This window comes from Colobus angolensis, unplaced genomic scaffold (genome assembly GCF_000951035.1).
Source record: "Colobus angolensis palliatus isolate OR3802 unplaced genomic scaffold, Cang.pa_1.0 Scaffold46, whole genome shotgun sequence".
Classification (NCBI taxonomy): domain Eukaryota; kingdom Metazoa; phylum Chordata; class Mammalia; order Primates; family Cercopithecidae; genus Colobus; species Colobus angolensis.
Genome location: NW_012118043.1, coordinates 9,968,492 through 9,975,312, shown reverse-complemented (window position 1 = coordinate 9,975,312; position 6,821 = coordinate 9,968,492). Strand labels below are relative to the sequence as shown.

The 6,821-nt window shown below is 42.1% G+C and overlaps 1 protein-coding gene across 3 annotated transcripts in view; it reads left to right on the top strand.

Annotated features, from left to right (window-relative positions):
• NCK1 (NCK adaptor protein 1) overlaps window positions 1-6,821 on the top strand; it is a 118,122-nt gene that overhangs the window by 4,606 nt on the left and 106,695 nt on the right. Inside the window, exon 2 of one of the 3 annotated variants that reach the window (XM_011958160.1) lies at window positions 65-159. The exons of the other annotated variants lie outside the window; for them this stretch is intronic. The gene's annotated coding sequence lies outside the window, so the exon portion shown is untranslated. The remainder of the gene's footprint in view (window positions 1-64; window positions 160-6,821) is intronic. 3 annotated transcript variants of the gene reach the window in all.

Here is a 6,821-nt window from a genome sequence, read left to right as displayed (position 1 = left end):
CCTCCCAAAGGCCAGGGTTATAGGTGTGCATCAGTGCCTGGCAATTTTTTTTTTTTTTTTGCAGAAATAGGGTCTCACTGTGTTGTTCAGGCTGGTTTTGAGTTCATGGCCTCAAACGATCCTCCCATCTTGGCTTCCCAAGTTGCTGGGATTATAGGGGTGAGCCACTGTGCCTGTCCTGTTGCTTTCCTTACCCCTTGTTATTTTAGTATTCCCTTGGATTTTGATCTTATGTGGACTCGTATCATAGAATCATAGAGCATTATTGCTAGAATGTTGGAATCCAACCTTGTGTATTATAGATAAGGAAACTGAAATACAAATAGACTAGATGCACCAAAATTCAAACATTTAGTGATGGGGTCAGAACAAAGACTCTAACCTTAATCTTCTAATGTAAATTCTGTGTATTTATGAAACCATACTACTACTCATCTGTTGTAATTTTGCATTATTTGTCTCACATTATTTTGCATTTTGTGTATTTATGCCTTCTCATAGATTGAAAACTTCAGGGCAGGGGAACCTTCATATTTACATTGTGAATTTTTATTTATTTATTTTTTTTAAGACAGTTTCACACTTTCTGCCCAGGCTGGAGTGCAGCGGCACTGTCTCGGCTCACTGCATCCTCCGCCTCCCAGGTTCAAGCGATTCTCCTGCCTCAGCCTCCTGAGGAGCTGGGATCACAGGTGCCTGCCACCACACCTGGCTAATTTTGTATTTTTAGTAGAGATGGGGTTTCACCATGTTGGCCAGGCTAGTCTCAAACTCCTGACCTCAAGTGATCCGCTCACCTCGGCTTCCCAAAGTGCTAGGATTATAGGTGTGAGCCACCGTGCCCAGCCTTACATTGTAAATTATTTAAACAATGATTTAAAGTCTGTATACAGTTTTTTCCCCCATGCTTGTTAGATGTATTAACATCATTAACAAAAATAATATTGTCATGTTTACCGTTGAGTTTTTTTTTCTTGAGACGGAGTCTTGCTCTGTCACCCAGGATGGAGTGCAGTGGCGCGATCTCGGATTACTGTTCCCTCTGCTTCCCAGGTTCAAGGGATTCTCCTGCCTCAGCTTCCCAAGTAGCTGGGATTACAGGTACCTGCCACCATGCCTGGCAAATTTTTGTAGTTTTAGTAGAGACGGGGTTTCACCATGTTGGCCAAGCTAATCTCCAATGCCTAATCTCAGGTGATCTGCCTGCGTTGGCCTCCCAAAGTGCTGGGATTACAGGGATGAGCCACCACACCTGTCCAGTGTTTACCATTGAGTTCTATCATCTACTAAAAAATGAATCTCTTACAGGTTTTACTGCTGAAATTTAGTTTGTCTTTTCGAGTCTCTTGATAATGCAAATTAATCTTTGGAGGCCTTGAATGTGGATACAGTACAATGTAATGGTTTAGAGGAAACCTGGAGGGCTTATCATATAACTAAATGCAATGATCTAGCTGTAATGTTCTTTTTCTCTTTTTTGAGTGTTAGAACTGTAACACTTTCACATTTTGCTACTTGTTGTCCTCTTGTTCATCTGTCAGGAACCATCAGTTCTTGTTGAGCAAGACAAGACAAAATGTCTTGTTGAGGCCAGGCGCGGTAGCTCATATAATCCCAGCACTTTGGGAGGCTGAGGCGTGTGGAGCACTTGAGTCTAGGAGTTTGAGACCAGCTCGGCCGGCATGGTGAAACCCCATCTCTACTAAAAATATAAAAAAATTAGCCCACTGTGGTGGCGCATGGCTGTAGTCCCAGCTACCTGGGAGACTGAGGCAGGAGAATGGCTTGAACCTGGGAAGCGGAGGTTACAGCGAGCCAAGATCACGCCATTCCACTCTGGCGTGGGTAACAGAGCAAGACTCCGTCTCAAAAAAAAAATTTATTTGTTCCGCCAGGCCTGATGGCTCACTCCTGTAATCCCAGTGCTTTGGGAGGCTGAGATGGGCGGATAACTTGAGCCCAGGAGTTCGAGACCAGCTTGGCCAACATGGTGAAACTCTGTCTCTACTAAATACAAACATTAGCTGAGTGTGATAGCGAATGCCTGTAATCTCAGCTACTCAAGAGCTTGAGGCAGGAGAAGCACTTAAACTGGGAGGCGGGGGTTGTGAGGTCGTGCCACTGCACTCTGGCCTGGGCGGCAGAGCGAGATTCTCTCAAAAAAAAAAAAAAAAAAGAAAAAGAAAAAAGAAAAATCATTTGTTCCATTTGGTGAGGTAGAGTGCTTTTATATGTTTGTTACTTCATGTTTATTTTTCCTCTTAACTGTATAAAGTTTCTGTAACAGAAACAATGTAGGGTTGCCTTGGTATTTTTCTTATGTATATGTAACCATAGTAGAATGCTGTAAGACAGCATAGAAAACTATCTCTCTGAAGGTAAAATCTCTCTGAAGGGAAAGGAATGCTTACTCTTTTGGTCTGTTTTTCATTTATTTTTTGATTGTTAATAGTTGCTTTTTCTATTTGTTTAAATTACCAGCTAAAAAAAACTGTTAAAACACTGATTCTCTTGTTTCTTATTCCTGAAATTGTAAGTAATGATTGCTGAATTGGACATGAATATGGTATGGATAATTTTTACTTTTGTTCGAACAGCCAGTTGAATAAAACAAGCAGTGAAAATATGTGGAAATGTTTAAAAGAGTGGATGTTTCTCAAAACGTTTTTTTTTTTTAGAAGAATCATCCTGGCCGGGCGCAGTGGCTCACGCCTGTAATCCCAGCACTTTGGGAGGCCAAGGCAGGTGGATTGCTTGAGGTCAGGAGTTCGAGACCAGCCTGGCCAACATGGTGAAACCCCGTCTCTACTAAAAAGACAAAATTTAGCCGGGCGTGGTAGTGCATGCCTGTAATCCCAGCTACTTGGGAGGCTGAGGCAGGAATCTTTTGAACCCGGGAGCCAAAGGTTGCAGCGAGCCGAGATTGTGCTGCTGCTGCACTCCAGCCTGGGTGACAAGGAGAGACTTCATCTCAAAAATAAATAAATAAATAAATAAATCATCCTTTTCTTCCAAAAAGTTTAGCACATATTTTCATATCATGTTAGTATGTAGATCAACTCAAATAATAGATACAACAAAGATTGTAATATGCTGTGTACCTTTTAATTATTCCAGCTGTATTGCAGAAATACTTTATTAATAGGGCTGGGCAGTTTTCTTTGGAAATGTTTGATCATTTGCAAGTACTACATACTCTTGAATAATGTATTTCTATTTGTAGAAACATTTAGAATATTTAGTGTACAACCCCTGTCTCCCAGTAATTCTGCTGCCCAAGGAAATCAGTTACTTTTATTTTTTATTTCTTTTCATTTCTTAGCTATATTGTTTAAAAAAAAAAAAAAAAGGCCTGTGAGGTCTTGCATGATTTGGCTTTTGCCTACTTCTCACTTCATCTCTTGCTTTTGTGTCTTTCCTCTTTTAGCCTTGAATACTTTAGCCCTTTTTTGCTTTGGTGTCTGTGATCATGCTCTTCCCTCAAGGCAGATGGCTTCTTTAGGTTAATTAATCAGCATTAAGTTTGGCTGCTAGTATCAGATGCCAAATATTCATTTCTCTCACATTAGAGAAATCCAGGGTTGGCATGGTATTCATTTATTAAATGTTATTTCCAGGTGTGTGTATGTGTTCTGCTCTTGTAAATTCTGCAATAAAGATCTTTGTATATAAGACTTTACTTTTTTTTTTTTTCCTTTTGATTAACAGGAGTTGTGGATCCAACGAAAAAGCTTACCAATTTTTTTAAAAAAAATTGTTTAGTCTGGGCATGGTGGCTCATGCTTGTAATCCTGCACTTTGGGAGGCTAAGGTGGGAGGATGGCTTGAGGGTAGGAGTTAAGAGAGCAGCCTGGGTGATATAGCAAGAGACGGCCTCTACAAAAGTAAGAAAAAAATTTAGCCAGGTTTGGGTGTGAGCATCTGTGGTCCTAGCTACTTGCAAGGCTGGTGGGAGGATTGCTTGAGCCTAAGAGGTAAAGGCTGCAGTGAGCTGTGATCGCGCCACTGTACTCTAGCTTGGGGGACAGAGTGCGACACTGTCTTAAAAAAAAAATACAAATTTGTTTAGAGAAGGTATCTTTAAATTTTTATTGAAAACTGAAAAATTTAAATGTATAGAATTTTTATATTTGTAGATATATATGTAGTCATCACTCAAATCCAGATGTAGAACATTTTTAGTGTTCGAAAAGGCTCTCTTGTGCCCCCTCCAGTCAGTGTCTCTTATCCTCTCAAAGGTAATCACTATTCTGTCCTCTTATCAGCATAAATTATTTTTGCCTGTTTTTGAACTTTATATAAACGTAACTGATATGGTTTGGCTGTGTCCCCACTCAGATCTCATCTTGAATTGTAACTCCCACAATTCCCATGTGTGGTTGGAGGAACCTGGTGGGAGGTCATTGAACCATGGGGGTGGGCCTTTCTCATGCTATTCTTGTGATAGTTTAAGTGTTGTGGGATATGATGGTTTTTAAAACAGGAGTTTCTCTGCACAAACTCTCTTCTCTTGTCTGCTGTCATGTGAGAAGACATGCCTTTCACCTTGTGCCATGATTGTGAGGCCTCCCCTGCCATGTGGAACTGTAAGCCCATTAAAACTCTTTATTTTGTAATTTGTCCAGTCTCAGGTATGTCTTTATCAGCAGCATGAAAATGGACTAATACAGTAAATTGATACCAATAGACTAGAGCGCTCCTGAAAAGATACCCAAAAATGTGGAAGCAGCTTTGGAACTGGGTAACTGGCAGAGGTTGGAACAGTTTGAAGGGATCAGAAGAGGACAGGAAAATGTGGGAAAGTTTGGAACTTTCTAGACTTGTCGAACGAGTTTGCCCAAAATGCTGATTGCTGTATTGACAATAAAGTCCAGGCTGAGGTGGTCTCAGATGGAGATAGGGAACTTGTTGGGAACCGCAGCAAAGGTGACTTGTTACGTTTTAGCAGAGAGACTGGCGACATTTTGCCCCTGCCCTAGAAATCTGTGGACCTTTGAACTTGAGAGAGATGATTTAGGGTATCTGGTAGAAAAAATTTCTAAGCAGCAAAGCATTCAAGAAGTGGCTTGGGTGCTGTTAAAGGCATTCAGTTTTACAAGAGAGGCAGAGCATAGAAGTTTGGAAAATTTGCAGCTTGATAGCACAATAGAAAAGAAAATCCCATTTTCTGAGGAGAAACTCAAGCTATCTGCAGAAATTTGCATAAGTAATGAGGAGCTGAATGTTAATCCCCAAGACAATGGGGAAGATGTCTGCAGGGCATGTCAGAGGTCTTCATGGCAGCCCCTCCCATCAGAGACCTGGAGGCCTTGGAGGAAAAAATTGTTTTGTGGGCCAGACCCAATGTCCCTGTGCTATGTGCAACCTAGGGACTTGGTGCCCTGCATTCCAGCTGCTCCAGCCGTGACTGAAAGGGGCCAGCATAGAGTTTGGGCTGTGGCTTCAGAGGCTGCAAGCCCCAAGCCTCGGTGGCTTCCATGTGGTGGTGATGCTGCAAGTGCGTAGAAGTCAAGAATTGGGGTTTGGGAACCTCCACCTGTGTTTCTGAAGATGTATGGAAATGCTTCAATGCCCAGGCAGAAGTTTGCTACAGGGGTGGAGCATTCATGGAGAACTTCTCCTAGGGTAGTGCAGAAGGGAAATGTGGGGTCAGAGCCCCCACACAGAGTCCCTACTGGGGCACCACCTAGTGGAGCTATGAGAAGAGGGCCACCATCCTCCAGACTCCAGAATGATAGATCCACTGACAGCTTGCACCATGTGCCTAGAAAAGCTGCAGACACTCACTGCAAGCCTGTGAAAGCAGCTGGGAGAGAGACTGTACTCTGCAAAGCCATAGGGTCGGAGGTGCTCAAGACCATGGAAACCCACCTCTTGGATCAGCGTGACCTGGATGTGAGACATGGAGTCAAAGGAGATCATTCTGGAGCTTTTAAGATTTGACTGCCCTGCTGGATTTCGGATTTGCAAGGGGCCTTTAGCCCCTTTGTTGTGGGCAATTTCTCCCTTTTGGAATGGCTGTATTTACCCAATGCCTGTACCCCCATCTTATCTAGGAAGTAACTACCTTGCTTTGGATTTTACAGGCTCATAGGCAGAGAAGGGGCTTGCCTTGTTTCGGATGAGACTTTGGATTATGAACTTCTGAGTTAATGCTGAAATAAGTTCAGACTTTGGGAGACTATTGGGAAGGCATGATTGGTTATGAAATGTGAAGACATCATATTTGGGCAGGGCAGGGGGTGAAATGATATGGTTTGGCTGTGTCCCCACCCACATTTCATCCTGAATTGTAGCTCCCACAATTCCCATGTGTGGTGGGAGGAACCTGGTGGGAGGTAATTGAATCGTAGGGGTGGGCCTTTCCTGTGCTTTTCTTGTGATAGTAAGTCTCACGAGATCTGATGATTTTTAAAAATGAGAGTTTCCCTGCACAAGCGCTCTTGTCTGCCGCTACGTGAGACATGCTTTTCACTTGTGAGGCCTCTCCAGCCACATGGAACTGTGAGTCCATTAAACCTCTTTCTTTTGTAAATTGTTCAGTCTTTATCAGCAGCATGAAAGTGGACTAATACAGTAACCATACAGCATGTATACCTTCTTGTGGATGGCTACTTTTGCTTAACATTGTATTTGTGAGATTCATTTATGATGTAGGGTGCAGCCATAGTTCCTTTTCAATGATGGTAGTATTCCATTGGATGAATATAATGTAATTTTTAAAAAATTGGACATTTGGTTTTCAGTTTTTGGCCATTGTGAATAAAGCTGTTGTCAACATTCATTTACAGTTTTTTTAAATTTTTTTTTTTTTTTTTTTT